Source organism: Sarcophilus harrisii, chromosome 6 (assembly GCF_902635505.1).
Source record: "Sarcophilus harrisii chromosome 6, mSarHar1.11, whole genome shotgun sequence".
Taxonomy (NCBI): Eukaryota; Metazoa; Chordata; class Mammalia; order Dasyuromorphia; family Dasyuridae; genus Sarcophilus; species Sarcophilus harrisii.
In genome coordinates this window covers 22,676,304-22,694,804 of record NC_045431.1, presented here as the reverse complement: position 1 = coordinate 22,694,804, position 18,501 = coordinate 22,676,304, and positions in this window count along the sequence as shown.

Here is an 18,501-nt window from a genome sequence, read left to right as displayed (position 1 = left end):
ATGAGGTAATGCTCCATTCTTCTATGCCAGAGAAATGCAAGTTATGATGGATGGAAATTATCAAGTTGAAATGATTTTCACTTTTGGTCTGTTATTTAGGAACTAGCAGACCTAACTTTAGTGAGATTCATCTTCAGGTTGACCTCTAAATGGCAACTCTCTGGGACAAAGTGACTTTTTTAAGATTATCCAATAAATTAGAGAGAGATTATACAATCTGTGTCAGTAAACTATCTTCATATTGATGAGAGTATATAACAAGGATATATGAAGATATTTTGTGTATATGGGAAGGAGAAAGAAAAGGTTCAGCATCTAACATTCAGCTATCTTCCCTGGTTTAGCTGTGACTTTAAATACATACACACTTACACATTGTGTATCTGTGTGTGTGTGTGTATACACACTTTCAGTTCCCTCTTCCCCATCAACCATCAAGGCAGCGATTCTCTCTGGAAGGGCATAGAGCTAGAGAGAGGGGAGAGGGAGGGAAAGATAGGAAGGAAAGGAAGGGAGTGAGTAAAAGAAACACAGAGAGATAAAGGGACAAAAAGAGGAAGAGACAGAAACAGACACATACACATACACAGAGTAAGAGAGAGAGAGAGACACAGACGGACAGATAAGAAAACAAACATGAGGAAATATGCAAAGGTTCAATATTCCATATGAATGTAACCTAATAGATATAATCATATAATAATACAAAAATAGAAATAACCATGACCAATGTGAAATAATAAAGCAGAAATTATGAAAATGACAGATTAAAAATCCAAGTACTATTGAACACTTCTTTCTGAATTATGGGAAATTTTGTAGATTGACTTTCTTCGTCTCATATTGTTATAAAAACTGATACAGAAAACAAAGCAAAATAAAACAAAATGCAGCAAAACTTTGGACCATGACTGATTACTTATTTTAATTCCTTTAGTTCAGTGTTTCATACACTGAACTGAAAAGATCACCTTATAAGTATTTAATTGTATTCTTCTCACTGACCATCTGTTTTCAGTACTCTGGAATTGTTCTGAAAGTCATAGAAAAATAGTTTATGTCCTGAGAAGTTTGAGATTGATCCTGTAACATTTATTCATTGATCCTGTTTACAATTAACTGAGTTTCTCCTGTAACTGTTTTTGTCTTGTAATTGCTTAAACCATAGATCTTTGTCTCAGAACTTAGTTCAAAATTCAGCAGACTTATAATGCATTAATTTCAGAAATACAGCTCTCCTGCTAATCACTGAACAACTTTTTTGCCTCAAGGGGTTTTGATAATCTTGGGAATTTATAGGAATTAATAGGGATTGGCCTGATATTCGTTCCCATCAAACTATCTTTCAAGGATTTCTTCCAATATAGAATATATTCCAACATAGAATAATATGTTCCAAGATAGAAATCTTACACCTGGATTCTGACAACAAGTCCTTCTTACTCTTTATGAGAGAAGTAATAGCTTCAATTATAAAAATTTAAATAACTCATGTTATTCTGTGCATCTCACCTTTGTAGCCATTCATGTTGCCATGGTATCTTCTGTTCTGTTCTGTTCTTTTTTTCTGTTTTCCCCAAAACCTATATGGAAAATTTTCCTTTTTCCTTGGAGTTTTTGACATTAATGGTCCCATATATTGAAAGGTAGCATATCGCTGCTAATAAGTGTTGCCTTGCTTGGAGATTTGTCCCAGTTTATCATGTTGTTAAATTCCAAATGTGGAAGTCTGAAGATTCCCCCCTCTTCTTTATTGGAGAGGTTAGCTTTTTATGGTTTAGTTTCATGTTTCTTCCTTCAGTTTAAGTATATATAAAGTGCCTATTACATGCATGACACTGTGGTAGATTCGGTGGGTATAGAAAAACAAAAAATATGGCTGCTCTTTTGAAAGAAGTTATTTTCACCTGATGGTTAAAACATTTATACCAATAAATAAATACAAGGTAATGGAAAGAGAAAGAGAAATAAAAATAGCAAGGATTTTCAAAGCAGAATTCCTGAGGAAAATGGTTATGTGAATTGACTTTTAATGTATTCAGATGTACCTAAAAAGAGTAGAAAACAGATGTAGGATTACTTATTGGAACAATTCTACACCTTCCTTTTTCCCTCTTCCTTTCATATTCATATATATATATATATATATATATATATATATATATATACATACATACCTTCAGGGTGATAGGCAATTATATAACCATAATTACTTAATCAATAGAATATCAGCTTAATGTTTACTCTTTGAATGGAATTTGTCAAACATATTCATGTTCACTTCATATTGATTATTCTGTCTGATTTATTGACTACTCAGACCTGTGCCAGACTTTATATTTAAAACATCAACATCTATGTCATAGAAGGACCACCTATCATGTTAAGCAAACAGATAAATATTTAATGTTCATTTTGGTGGGGAGAAGCTAGAGTATAAATTTATATTTTAATGCATTAGTAACCTAAAATACCATAGAGACACATGATTATCAATTCAAAACTGTCACTGATGATCAAAACTAAAAGCTTTAAATTCATATTTCTTTATATTTTTTGTATTATTTTAATTGTTTCTTTACTTAGATGTACTTTTATTTGCCTAGTATCAGTTATAAAGCCATTTATTCAACTAGAGAAGAAGTTATTTCACACATAAAACAATGTGACCTAAAATTTCAGGAATTGTTTACCTTACATTCTCTTTGTATTATATCTATGGACATTCTCTTCTAATGATTTGCTAATCTTTAGCCTAATAAGCAAAATTGCCAATGTTGATAGAGAAATAAACAATGGAATAAAATCATGAAAGCTCCAAAATTCACATCACGAAGGTATTGCTTTATAGCCAAGGATATATAAATAGTTCTCTGAATAACCAAAAACAAGTAGAAAAATAAAAGCAATGTGACATATTTCTGTTATCAGCAGAGAGTGTGCTGGTAAAAAAATTAAAAATAGTTCTCTAAAAAGCACAATATATTTTTGAGTTTAATCTATATAATTAACAACATCTCCATCACTTCTTAAATCTAGACAATTAACAAAACCGTGAATGAAGCCTTAATTTGCAAACTTTGCAAATTTTTGAAATATCCTTACACTGCAAACTGAATAATAAATTTCAACTTGGCTACAGTGTCATAGTGGTATCAGGTAAGTAATACATTTCTGCCTGAGCTTTTCCTTTTATAATTACTATGAAATTTGCTGCCAATGGTTATATTTTCAAAATACTATATCTTGCCAAAGACATCAGTATACTCGAATGTGTTTAATTGAATATATTTTAAAAGAAGTGTTTCTAGATTAGTAATTGGAAACTATGATTAAAGGGAGAATAAGTGAAAAGGTGATAACCTCTAAAAGTGAAAATTTAATGATATCTATATCATTTCTTGATATATATTTATATATATTTCAAGAAATAGAGATAAATATATCTATGTATATCTATATAGCTCAAGAGAGAGAACGAGAGAGAAAGAGAATGAGAGAGAGAGAGACAGAGAGAGAGAGGAAGAGGGAGGGAGAGGGAGAGAGAGCACATGAAAGAAGAATTAGACTTTCTTGGGTGGACAAGGCTAGGTCATAGCACAGAAGTTAAAAGGAGGCCCATTTTGATGCTATTCATAAAAAGAATTTCCTAATAAGCTGAAAGGATTTTAAATGGCATAGATTGTATCTGGACATAGTCAAGAAAAGTCTGTAAGATTATTTGTTGAAGATGCTGGAAAATGCATAAAAAATTCATGTTTGAGCTGCTCAGCTCTGAGGTCACTAGCTAATCAAAATTATAAAAATACAGGATGCTAAGAAGTTGTAATTAATCTAAAATTATAAAATGATTGGGTAATAATTCTAAACATTAAAAGTAGGAAAATATATCATACAAAAAGATTGTAGGCAGCTCTGAGAGAAACATTTAAATTTGAAATTTGTATTAAATATCACAGTTATTCTAAAATTTAAATTTAATAAACTAATGTTTTTAATATGTATTGTTAGTAATTATAATTTTTCTTAATATGATACAGCAACGATGAATTAATTCATTCAGTATTGAAATAACAAACATGACTGATATTTATATAACATATTTTGTCAAAATAAAGGTACCACATATGATAAAAGATATATTCAAAATAAAGAGGATGAAGACCATCCGAAATAGGTCTCTTAAGGTGAAGGATGATATATTTTTCTTCAGATTTTATCTCAACAATTTTCCACATTTAGTAGCCAGTCTTCCTCTTAATGTTAGTAACATCTCTTCACTGAGAGCTACATATATCTTTTTTGATAGATTCCTCATAACTTTTTGAAGTTCAATTCTATGTATTCAATCATCATCTAAGCAAATTCTGGAAATATGATTGTTATAGACAGCTATGCCATCTTTCTTAAAAATATTTGGATTTTTCAGAAGATAAGGCCTTGACCCATCTTCCTCTTAACATGTGCCCTCTCTTTCAGGATATTGCAACATTTTTAATATCAAGGCCTGCAAACTTAGCTTTCATTGAGATGACATATGGCCCAATTTACAAATATGACATGACACTTGAAATGAAAATTTGCCCATTTGTAAATTCCATAAAGCTCTTGACACGCATATATCATCTGCTATGAAACTGTATTAAAAAGAAGATTCTCATCTCTCTGGCAACATTTAAATGTTGTCATGTCTTGACGATAAGTTTTTAAGCACCTTTCCAAACCATTAATTCAATGATTCCATTCTTAGTATTTCTGAAGTTGTAGTTACTTTCCCAATATGTTGAAAATTTAGAATAAATAAGTAAATAATATATAATTTAATTCACCATATTCTAAGTTTTGGACATGGTGTGTGACAGGGAAAAAACAAATAAATGCACAATAATTCTTTTTTTTTTTTTTTATACATGACCAAAACGTTATTTTGCTGTACAAAAAGAATCAGACTCTGAAATATTGTACAGTTAGCTTGTGAAGGAAATCAAAAATGCAGGTGTGCATAAATATAGGGATTGGGAATTCAATGTAATGGTTTTTAGTCATCTCCCAGAGTTCTTTTTCTGGGTATAGCTGGTTCAGTTCATTACTGCTCCATTAGAAATGATTTGGTTGATCTCGTTGCTGAGGATGGCCTGGTCCATCAGAACTGGTCACCATATAGTATTGTTGTTGAAGTATATAATGATCTCCTGGTCCTGCTCATTTCACTCAGCATCAGTTCGTGTAAGTCTCTCCAGGCCTTTCTGAAATTATCCTATTGGTCATTTCTTACAGAACAGTAATATTCCATAATATTCATTATACCACAATTTATTCAGCCATTCTCCAACTGATGGACATCCATTCAGTTTCCAGTTTTTAGCCACTACAAAAAGGGCTGCCACAAACATTCGAACGCACAATAATTCAAAACTAATGCTACCTAAAGATGATAAAGACAGGCTAATTAACAGCTTGCATTTATATAGTGATCTAAAGATTTGTAAAAAGGTTATCTAGGTTGTACAGTAGACAAAGCAGTACATCTGGAGTCAGGAAAATGATTTCAAATCTAGCCTCAGATCCCAGTTGTGTGACCCTGAGTAAGCACCATAATTCAGTATACCTGTTTCCTAATAAATAAAATGAACTGGAGAAGGAAATGCAAACCACTCTAGTATTTTTAGTGAGAAAACTCCAAACTCCAAGTAGATTTCCAAAGAATCAAACAAGACTGAAGAATTGCAACAAGGTTTGTTCCACAAATATTTTATCAATATCTCGTTAATCTTTGCAACAATTGTGAGAAATAGATGTTGTTTTTAAAGAAAAGGAAACTGAGGTGGACAGAGATGAATTGACTACACCCAAATCACATTGCTATTAAATATGAGAATCTTGCTTTGAACTCAAGCTGTCCTGTCTTTATATCTAGTTTTCTACCAAAACCACTGTCAAGCTACCCCATAAACTGGAGGATTGAAGGATCTGGATGACCTGCCTTGAATTTTGTGAATTGAATTTTCTATATGATTCTCAATGTTATTTTTGACATAACTCATTGCTTACTTTGCAAGGTACCAGCAGTTCTCCCAATTTTCCTTTACAGTTCTGCCTAAAGTCTCATCATCTTAACTGGATGGTGATCATCAATCCTCAAATCTTTGCTGATATTGACCTTTATCAATGTTAATAGAACTAAGAAATTAGATGATATATTAACAAAATAGCCTTACGATAGGAAATGCAAAACAAATGTAAAGAAACAAATCCATAACAGCACATACCTTAAATCTTGAATCTAGGATCTCGTACAAAGATACCAGGTTTCTAAAGTTTCCTCAACTTCTCACTATTTCTGTAATTTAAAATATTGTGTAATTGTCAATGCAATCTCCTCAAATTTGTGTTGATTCCTCTATACAGCAAAGACAATAAGGTAGTGAAATGTCTAGAGCAAATGAGTTCAAATTTTGCTTCAGAAACCTAGTAACTGTATGAATCTGATCAACTCATTGAAAATTTGAATGACTCAATTTCCTCCAATGTAAAATGGAGCCAGTAATAGTTGCTACCTCACAATGTCCTGTATCAAATGAGACAATGAGTAATGAGAGCACGAGGCATAGTGCCTGCTTAAAAATGTTGTTTTTTCTTTTTCCTTTCTTCTCTTTCCAGTGAGAACCTTGTCATATAAGTTGCCTAAGATATAAAATGATGCACTTTAATCAGTAATTCCTTTTATTGACCTTTTAAAGTACCTATGTTCCCTTTTAGTGCATTTTTTTTCCATTTATAAAATAGCAAAGGTAATCATCCAATTTTCCCATTGGAAAGCTAAATTGCAATTCCTATTTCTCTCTTTTTAGCACATTATATTTTTAGAACATATATGGTGCCATACAATTATGAAGTTTGATTTTTCCCTACACATTTTGCTGCATTATTTTAAATAAAGACTAAACTTTTTAAAAAAAGAATTTGGTAATTAGCATCCAAGAAGAGCTAATTTATTTCAAAAGGGCAAAAAAACCTCCATTATGCCTTAAGCTGTCTTTCAGAGATGTTATTATAACATCACATGAATGAAAATTAATTAGTACTTTGTTCCTACACTAGTCCTTCTTTTGTAAGCTCTAAGTAGAGATCATTTCTCCTACTAAACATATGATAAGAAAAATGAAACACAGTCTCATCCTCAGTTTGGGAACAATGGAATAATAGAATGGTACACTCCCCATCTCTCTTTACACCTGCATATATTTCATCTTTCTGAAAATTTCTCATTCATTTTCTAAAGTGTATGACCAACAGAATTGTAATACCACAATTTGAAAAAAGAGGAAGATTTCTGTACTCCTTTTTCCTCTTTCTGTGATTTATGAGTCTACTTTATAAAAATATCTATAGAGTCCTGTAATTCTTTGTTAGCATAGACTTCTGGACAGATACTTACCTGAAGTGACCTAAAGCTTAATTGAACCAGACAATGCAGAACAAAAATACAATCAACCCAAACAGACAATTGCACCCACAAAAAGCTTGCAAAGTCTGTGTTTGACAATATAGGGCCACAATTCCTATCACCTTATTTTGTGCCTTTCAATATCAAAATGAGGCCATTGGGAATAACTGAATGGTGAGGATCCTAGAATCTTAGAAAATAAATGTTTTTTGAAGGCAAACAAGTTCAAGCCATGTTAGAAGCATCAATTTATTCCACATCTGACACAAATAGGGATTCAGCTTCTCCTACAAGATAGCCAATGATTCATGCATCACAATTTCACAATGTAATTATTCCTTCTTTGAGAAGTTATTCCAAAATCTCCTACCATTCTGTCCCCTCTATTCTTCCACTTTCAGAGACCTACCACCCTCATAAGTGTATTTATCACCTCTTAATTAAATTAATACTGGACCCTCCTAATTGTTTCCCTTTTCTCTCATCTACAACTATTTTGAACAAATTGCTAAGTTGACAAAAAGCAGTATCAAAGTAGAAGCGTCATCATGCCCTTCCTCTGTTCAAGTGTCTCTAGTGGATCTCTATCAAATCTAAGATAAAATTCACAAGACAAAACAAGTCATTTGTTATAATAATCTAGTGTTTGAAAACCCAAAGACCCCATAAGTGATAAGCATTCACTACTTGACAAAAACAGCTGGGAAAATTGGAAATCAGCATGGCAGAAACTAAGCATTGACCCATACCTAACACCATATACTGAGATAAGTTTGAAAAGGGTTCCTGATTTAAACATAACAAGTGATATAAGCAAATTAGAATAATAAAGGATAGTTTATCTCGCAGATCTAAGGATAAGGAAGGAGATTGTGGACAAAGAACTGGAGTACATTATTGAATTCAAAATGCATAATTTTGATTATATTAAGTTAAAAAAAAGTTTTTTGTACAAACAAAATTAATGCTTTCAAGATGAGAAGGAAAGCAATAAAGTGAAAAAAATTACATTCAAGGGTTCTGATAAAGGCTTCATTTCTAAAATATATACATAATTAACTCAAATTTATAAGAATTTGGTCCATTCTCCAATTGATCGATGGTCAAAAGATAGGAACAGACAATTTTTAGATGAAGAAATTGAAACCATTTTTAGTCATATGAACAGGTGTTCTAAATGACTGTTGATCATAGAAATGCAAATAAAGACAATTCTGAGGTCTAACTACATAACTCTCAGATATGTTATGATCATAGAAAAACAATAATGAATGTTGGAAGGAATGTGGGAAAACTGATACACTGGGATACAAATTCATAGTTGGTGAAGTTGTTAAATGATCCAACCATTCTGAAAAGCATTTTGGAACTAGATGCACAGGGCTTTCAAACTGTACATACCCTTTGATCTAGCAACATCTCTACTGGGCTTATTTAATTTTCCCCCGTTGCATATAAAACAATTTTTATTATTTTTTTTTAATTTTTTTATTCTAGTTTCTCTATCTTTTCCCCCATTCCAACCCCACCATTAAAAAGGCACATTTGAAGTTATACAAAACATTGCCATAAAAGTCATGTTGAAAAAGAAAACATATATCCCCCTCCAAAAAAGATCTCAAGAAAATTAAAGTAAAAGATAAAAAAGTATGCTTAAATTTATATTCAACCACAGTTAGTTTTTTCCCTCTGGGAATAGATAACATTTTTTATCACATGTCTTTCAAAATAATCTTGGACCATTGTATTGTTGAGAATAGCAAAGTCATTCACAGTTGATCATCCCAAACATTGCGATTACTTTGTACACAATATATTTTACTTTGCATGAGCTCATGGGGGGAATTTCCCAATTTTTCTGAGAGTAACCCAATGATCATTTCTTATAGAAAAAATAATAGTATTTTATCTTAATAACACTCCAAAATATTTTCAGTCTTTCCCCAATGTGTAGTTCTTCAATTTCCAATTTTATTGCTCTGAGAAAAGAAATGCTACAAACATTTTTGAACATCTAGGCCCTTTTCCTGTTTAAAATTTTCTTTAAATATTTCTCTTGGGATACATTATTTGGCATTATTTTGACTATATCTACTAAACTGGTAATTTTCTCTGAATACACTCTATCTTGTCATTGTTCTTCCTAAATTGTGTCACTTGGAACTAAAAAGTACAACTACCCATATTCTGGATACTATGCTTCTGTTAAACAATCTTGAAATTAATTAGCTTTTCTCGCTGCCCCTTCACACCCCTGGTTTAGATTAATATTGATATTAAATAGAACACTAAAACATATACAATGAAACGTATTATTTTCAATAATTTGATCACTCTTTCATGCTGTACATTTACACATATACTTATACATGCATATTTACATATGTATATATCCTTATATGTATATACTTCAATTTAGACTACTGTTCAAATATTACATGATTTTTTTGTACTATAATTGTGTCATCTAATATATAAACTCTTTCTCAGTATAATATTTAAAGATGATTTGTAAAATATGTTTATGACTTCATTTTAGCTTTTTACAATCAGTGTTTGTGAAATTGAATTTTAAGTTAATTAGATTCTGGGCATAATAGTTTGCTGTTGTGCTTTTAGAATGTTTGCTTTATTACAGGAATCTATGGACAAATGCGATATTGCTTTCCTAAAGGAGGACAGAAAAAATACTTCTTCATAAGAAACCATGTTATTTTTTGGTTGTAATCAATTATATTTTAATATTTTACTTTTTATGATTATTACAAAGATCTGTATGCTATGAAGCTATATTGATTTTACTTTGTATTCCTCCTATAAAATATCAACTCTATATGCATCCATTAATATTTAGACTTGTTATACCTTAATTTGTTATATCTACTATTCTCACTTGGCTTTCTATTCCATATAAATAATATATGAAAATACTCATTTTTCTATAGTTTAATGTAATGGGCTGAGGTTTGAGTTGATGCACTGAGGTCCCAAGTACGTGAGGCTAAATAGTAATCGGGCTATACTCTATTAATATACATGATTGGATAAAGAATGATCCCTGCCCACTCTCAGTGCAAGTCCTGATGTATTGTAGAGGAAAGGACGATTTTGGTGGGTGGAGGCAGGGAGAGACAGGAAGAGAATCTGGGAGAGATTGGGCCTGGGTTCAATACTCCTGGCTGCTGGTCGTGTGGCTGCTGGTCTAGCTAGCTTCTTGACTCAGCTGAACACATTGCTATCAATTATCTTCCACCTGGGATCCTTCTTCACTGAGAATAAAGACTGACGATTTTCCCCTAACCTGAATTCCTGACTCCTGCTGATTTAAAAATACGCGATCTTCACAGTTTAAGAGTAGACTTCTTGATAGTAGTTAGAAATCTCAAGAAACAAAACTATTCCTTGATTAAGCAGAAAAGCAGTATCTTGGGTAAATTCTTCAAAGTATTTTAAAGAACATAATCAAGAATAGAATCCTATTTTATTCTACTACAAACTCCTTTCTGTTTAATATCTACACATCAATGTCTGTACTCTTTGCATAAAGTAATTTAGATAGTTCTGAATCTGCCTAATTGCCCGTGCTAAATTTCTCTATATTGTCCAGAGAATATTGCGAAACACCGTGCCAAATTCCTTGCTGAAATTTAAATGTATATTATGTATAAGACACTTTTCAATCTACCAGTTTAGCAGCTGTGTCAAAAATGGAATAACTTTAGTCTGCCTTGTTTCCTTCTTTCCTTTCTTATCTCATGCAAATTATTACCAAGATAATGGATTCCATGATAGTTACCAAGAATTGACATCAACCTCACAGGTCTGTCATATGAAGAATATTACAGTTTTCACTTAAGAAAAACAAATCAATATTTGCACATGACCAGGCCCCAAGCCTGCTTCAATTTTCAGTGGTATTTCAGATATCATGAATAGGAATTCATTATTTCAGTCTCTCATGCCTTTCAAAATCCCATTGCAGTAAGGGGATTTTTTTTTTTCACAATAATGGGACCACAAGTTTGAAGTTGAAAGAAATGTCACAATCTATCAAATACCCCAACTTGATTCTAAAATGAGGAAACTGAGGTGCAGGAAAGCTAAATATTTTATGCAGAATTCATGGGAATAGTGTCAGGAGTGATATTTGAACTCAAGACTTCTGATTGCAAAGCCTCTGCTGTTTCCACATTAAAAGGCTTTCTTTCTTACATGATACAGTAGTTTAAGCTTCCTAAGCCAAGTTAGTGTCACTCAGTAACACTATAAATTACAGATGGTGCAAATATGGCTGTTAAGAGTCAAAGAAGTGGAGTGAAGATGTATAAATGTGGAGAGGACATCACAGAATGCTATTAATGTTATGACATAAGCTCAACTGATAACAAATACAATTTGGGGTGAATTTAACATGCAGAAGGAAAAAAAAAGTAACAGTGTTGTTGAAGGGTGTCGGGTAAAGGAAAGGACTATGGGTAGAGAGCAATGGCAAAGAGAATTAGAGGAATGAAAGAAAAGTGACCTACAGAAGGAATTTGTAGTCGCAGGCAGAAAAGTGAAGTAGCCAAAGGAAAGATGTGGTATCTAATGTGCCAAAATTGTGGAATTGGGCTCAGAGAATAATAATCATTCAGAGGATTTTCAGTAGAGGTTCAGAATCTATCCAATTGTTTATTTAAATGAAGAGCAATTGAGGGTGCAGCTGTTTGTTGCAAGAGGCATTGTGGTCTACTGGATCAGGGTCTAGCCTGGGCTTTGCTCCCAGTTCAGCTGTTGAGTTTGAACTTAGCCAGAAGATGTATGACTAGAAATCAAAAGGGGCTGGCTGGCTCTTAACTCAGTGCTTTCTTCCAAAGACGTTAGCTTTCCACTTTTTGTTAAAGAGTTTGGACTTAGCTACAGTGAAAATATTTACTAATGAAATATTGTCTTCCATCAGGAACCTAGAATTATATCATGTTAGGCAAATAAAAGTACATAAAGCAGGGAGAGAGACATAGCAGTTAAGAGTTGTTAATCAATTTATAATTGTGGGCAGAAAACTGTCTAAGGAATTTGTTAAAATATGATATGTTGTATGAACAATGGTGTACTTTTTGCCTACTGTTTAGTTCATGGTTGCACAGCACAAATCCCTTATTTTCAGATGCACTGGGAAAATGATGATATTTCTTGCATGAGCAATTTTGTGCTTCATTGCTCCTAATTGCATGCTTAAACTACTTTCTCCAAAAACTGACAGTGTCTTAGAAATAAAAGAGGACAAGATGTGAGATCTTGCAGAAGTATATGCAATCTGGAGGAAAAAAATCTGCTGCTTGAAGGACTAACTCCTTTAAAAGCACAGGTTCATCTATTGATGTTAAGTACAAGACTAGCCTATAGGCAATTCAAACAATTTCATTACACAAAAGAGTAGTTGACATAAGTAACTAACTGCCAGAGTCAATAATAAAAGCAAAGTGGTGTAAATCTGCTCAAAAGGGAACAGAATCAATTTTTCAAAAAGAAAGAAAGCAAAGGTTACATATGCTGACTTGATTCTTAAGCTAGAAGGAAAAATCCAAATGAACTTGTCCTTTCTTGAGCTGTCAAAACTGGCTCTGAAAGATGATAGCATCTGTTGCAAGCCATTAAATTGTAAGCTCCTTGAGTACAAGGACTCTTTTTGCCTCATTGTTCTCTCAGAATTGAACACAATGTGTAGAACATAATAATTAATAAAGGTTGATTCCTTGATAAATTGAAGGCTCTCACTTGGATTGCAGAAACCATCTATTAATATTCTGATTGAACATTAATAACTATTATTCAAAATCAAAAAGCTGCATTGAATTTTGAGTTAGTGAAATAGCACACCTGGATACTAGACTTGGAATAATACATCTTAGTTTTCAATCTCATGTCAGTGATTTATTGATGATGAACATAGGTAAGTCAAAATATTGACTTCCTCTTCATAAAATAAAGATAATATCAGCTATCTCATGGGATCATTATGAAGAGAATGATTTACAGAAATAAATGGAGTTTCTAATAGATATTTGTGGTGGTGATGATGATGATAAAAATAACTATTATTATAAAAGAAAGCTAAAAACTGGGCCTGAAGAAAGGTAAAGATACTAGATTTGGGGCTCAGAATTTGGTAGAAGACATTCAGAGTACATCCTTGAGAAGAATGAGAGACAACTGACTTCAAAAGGCATGTTCCAGGAAAAGTTATCTAATCAGAGGGGAAGTCACAAGGACAAACACTTTCACACTTTCTAAGTGTGAGATTTAGCACTGGAGAGCAAAGCCATTTTAATGCTATATTGCACTTTGAAATAGTTATGATTTGTTTTAGTTTTTTTTTTAAACTGACATCCAAAATAGAGAAATGAAGTAAAACCTGACCTTATCGTGAAATTCTAAACTTGGTTATTCAGTAGCTGTAGAGGACTGAAACTCTTGAATTGTTGCAATGAGGTTGGTGCAAGAACTTAGAGCTAATTACTGATTAGACAATACTCTATGGGCATATGGTTGGAAAATGGTCCTTCCCACTATCCTGTGCTGGCTCAATGATTGGTATATACAGATGATTGTAGGAGGGACTAGGGGGTGGAGTAAGACGAGCCAGAGCCAGAGTCACACTTTGGCGATAGAGAGGGAAAAGGTGGTCGCAGAGATTCTGCTTCCATCCTGTTCAATCCTGCTTCTAAAGACCAAGAATAAATACTAAGAACTTTTGTTGATCCTGACTCCAGCTGATTCTGGGGTGTCCTGGGTGCTAGCATGGTTGTCACAAGTAGAGAGATCTATTTATATTTCAAAAGGGTACCATTAATGTAGTATTTTTTTTTTCAAAACTGAAGGGTAATGATGTTTCCATTGCTGATTGTAGGTTGGTTGCCCTTAATCCTTCTTTTTACACTATGCCATGAAATTTCAGATCAGACAATCAGATACCAGGGCATCCTTGTACCTTGAGGGACATTGCTAAGTAAATATCCTAAATGGTACCTTGGGCCTGATGGAGTTAATTCCTCTTCCTAAATTCCACATGTTTTATTAACTGAGTAGGCCCAGGAACAAAGTCAATTTCAACAAGTTCTTTTAAAAAATAAAGTAAGAACATAATAGAGATCTAAACATTTACAAGTTTATTGGCTTTTCTCTGAAGGTTTGATTGCAAAAGGAATCTTCAAAATAAGGCTACCTTTCTTTCCCACTAATTGATTTCCCAAGTCTCTTGCTTTTATTTTATTTATATGCAGTTGTATCTATTAAATGGTAAAGAACATCCTTGATTTGCTCTTCATAGTACTGTTACAAAATGTGCTGCTCCACTCCACAGTATGTGAAGCTTTCAAATATAGAGAATGGAAACGATTGCTGTTTATTTCTATTGATAGTAGTCTTCTGCTAGCCTGTTTTGTGCTTATGAATACCTTTGCAGGCTTATGAGTTTCAATGAGTCTTTAGCACAGGGCACTATTGCATATTGCTTTCCTTTTCTTATTAAGCAAGGCAATGAGTTGGACTGCTGTTTGTTTGTTTTCAAATGCTGGTTGTAATTGACCCATAGTAAAATAATATTGTGTGTATGAATCTCTTATTGTTAATATTTATAGGTGTGTGTGTGATATATGAATATATATATGTATATATATTTACGTACATACATGCACACACAAAGAACACCTTATTTACAAAAATAGGAAACAAAGTGGGTGATAAGTATTATAAAGGCAGCATGGCAAATGATTGATTATAGATAAATTTAAGATCAAATCACACTTCAGTTTTTTAGCCTAATAAAATGCTGGTATTCAGTAGAACTTGAGAAGCTTAGAGGAGAGAATGGGATTTTAGTTTATTGTATTCATTCATTTATTCAAGAGAGTGTGTGGTGGGATTAGGGATTAGGGATGATTACAGATAGTAAATTCAAAGTGCTTATAGAATATCCAGATAGAAATGTTTAGCAAGCAAATTGAAACAGATTCAGGAGAAAGGTTGATTCTGGACACAGATTTAGAATTCGTTTTCATAGAGATTATCTAATTCAATGAATAGGGAGAGAGAGATAAGGAGAAAAGGAGAAAGGATGAGAATGAGAGAGGGAATATACATATTTTTAGAGTAGAAGAAGTATTATAAATTATTAGAGAAGCAGGAATTGCCATACAAATATGAGGAGAACCTGGAATGATTAATATTATGGAAGTCAAAAGAAATCCAGAAGGAAGGAATAGTTCACACTATGGATATAACAAAATGATTAATGAGATTAAGAATTGTGAAAATAGAATTATCCTAATTTACAATTAACAGGTCATCAATGACCTTGGAGAATTTTTAAGAAGATTATGTTTACAGAAGTCAGATGCAGATGTGTTGAAAGGAATTGGGTTGAAATTCAATCTCCTTTTAAAGAAGGGAAAGGGACCTGTATGTGCAAGAATGTTTGTGGCAGCCCTCTTTGTAGTGGCCAGAAACTGGAAACTAAGTGGATGCCCATCAATTGGAGAATGGAAGTGACCAACAGGATGATTTCAGAAAGGCCTGGAGAGACTTATATGAACTGATGCTGAGTGAAATGAGCAGGACTAGAAGATCATTACATACTTCAACAACAATACTATATGGTGATTAATTCTGATGGACGTGGCCATCTTCAGCAATGAGATGAACCAAATCAATTCCAATAGAGCAGTAATGAACTGAACCAGCTATACCCAGGGAAACAATTCTGAAAGATGACTATGAACCACTAGATAGAATTTCCAATCCCTCTATTTTTGTCAACTTGCATTTTTGATTTCCTTCACAGGCTAATTGTACACTATTTCAAAGTCTGATTCTTTTTGTACAACAAAATAATGGTTTGGACATGTATTCTTGCATTGTATTTAACTTATACTTTAACATATTTAACATATATTGGTCAACCTGGCATCTGGAGGAAAGGGTGGAAGGAAGGAGGGGAAAAATTGGAACAAAAGGTTTTCCAATTGTCAATGCTGAAAAATTACCCATGCATATAGCTTATAAATAAAAAACTATTACAAAAAAATTCAATCTCCAATTCTTGCAGGGAAGGAACTTAAATAAATGTAAAATGAGGAAGTAAACGCATTGATTATGATGCATCCTTTGTAGAATTTCAATCAGAAAGGAAAGAAAAGATTTAGTGTGATGACTTTAGTTTGATGAATAGAAAAGAAATATAGGAATACTTCCTGGAATATCAGTTGGTAAAAGCTGTATCATAGAAATAATTATATGGTATTAGAAAAGCCTGGAAAATAGCAACAAGATTTTCTGATTATCAACTCTGATGGATGTGGCTCTTTTCAACAATGAGATAATTCAAAGAAATTTCAATAGATTTGTGATGGGAAGAGTCATCTTCATTCAGAAACAGGACTATGGGAACTCAATGTGGATCACAGCATAGTATTTTCACCTTTGTTGTTTTTGTTTGCTTGTTTTTTTTTCTTCTCATTTTTCTCTTTTGATTTGATTTTTCTTGCACAGCATGATAAATGTGTGTATATACACATTTGCATGGTAGGGCACTACACAGTGATTCTTGCTTCCCACTGCTACTTCCTGTTAGTGACTCATTGATGTTTTTTGTTAGCAACGAGGAGCAACAGGCAATTTTGATAGGTTGCCTTCCAATGTTGTCAGGTTGGGTCTATGACTTTATCTGATAACCCTTAGACAATGAATATGCAGTGTGCAATAGGGGTAATCTATACTTGTCATCATAAATGCAACATAATAAGCCTGATATAAAATATATGTAAAAATAGAGTATCTTAAAATCATATTTATTCATCTATGAATTATACGCCTTATAGGGGGAAAGGAATCAAATATTTTATCAGAAATGTTCTCAGTATCACATATTTATTTGCTGAAGTAATTTCACAAATAAAACTGACATAGAAGTCCAAGTTAATATATAACTCAGTCATTAGTCACATTATATAATGTTTCATTTTACATAAGTATCACTTATATGGCTCAAGTGAATTTTAAAATATGATTAAGATGATAAAATGTAATTTATATATACATATATAAAATGAAATATATTCAAAAATATATTTAATGTTATTGAGTATCTAAACAAAGGAAAATCAATAAATACTAAAATTCAGTTTAAAAAGTTCGTGCAAAGGCCAAAATAGTAAATATATCCTTTTCAGCTCACGATGCAATGAAAATTACATTCAATAAAAAGCCAGGGGAAAATAGGCCAAAAATAATTGGAAACTAAATAATCTTATATTAAAGAATTGATTGGGTGAAATAGCAAATCATAGACACAATTAGTAACTTCACCCAAGAAAATGACAACAATGAGACATCATACCAAAATGTGTGGGATGCAGCCAAAGTGGTAATAAGGGGGAAATTTCATATCTCTAGAGGCCTACTTGCATAAAATAGAGAAAGAGAAGGTCAATGAATTGGGCTTGCAACAAAAAAATGCTAGTAAAGGAACAAATTAACCCCACCCCCAGTCAAATACTAAACTTGAAATTCTAAAAATAAAAGGAGAGATTAATAAAACTGAAAGTAAAAAAAAAAAAACTATTGAATTAATTAACAAAACTAAGAGTTGGTTCTATGAATAAAACAACAAAATAGACAAACCCTTAGTAAATCTAATTTAAAAAAAGGAAAGAAGAAAATCAAATTTTTAGTCTTAAAAATAAAAAGGGAGAACTCACCACTAATGAAGAGGAAATTAGAGCAATAAATAGGAGTTGCCCAAGTTTATGTCAATAAATTTGATAACTTAAGTGAAATGGAAGAATGCTTTCAAAAATATAGCTTGCTCAGATTAACAGAGGAAGAAGTAAATAGACTAAACAGTCCTATTTTAGAAAAAGAAATAGAACCAGCTATTTACCAACTTCCTAAGAAAAAATCCCCAGGATCAGATGGATTTACATGTGAATTCTACCAAACATTTTAAGAACAATTAATGCCAATGCTATATAAACTATTTGAAAAAAAAAATAGGGATTGAAGAAGTCCTACCAAAT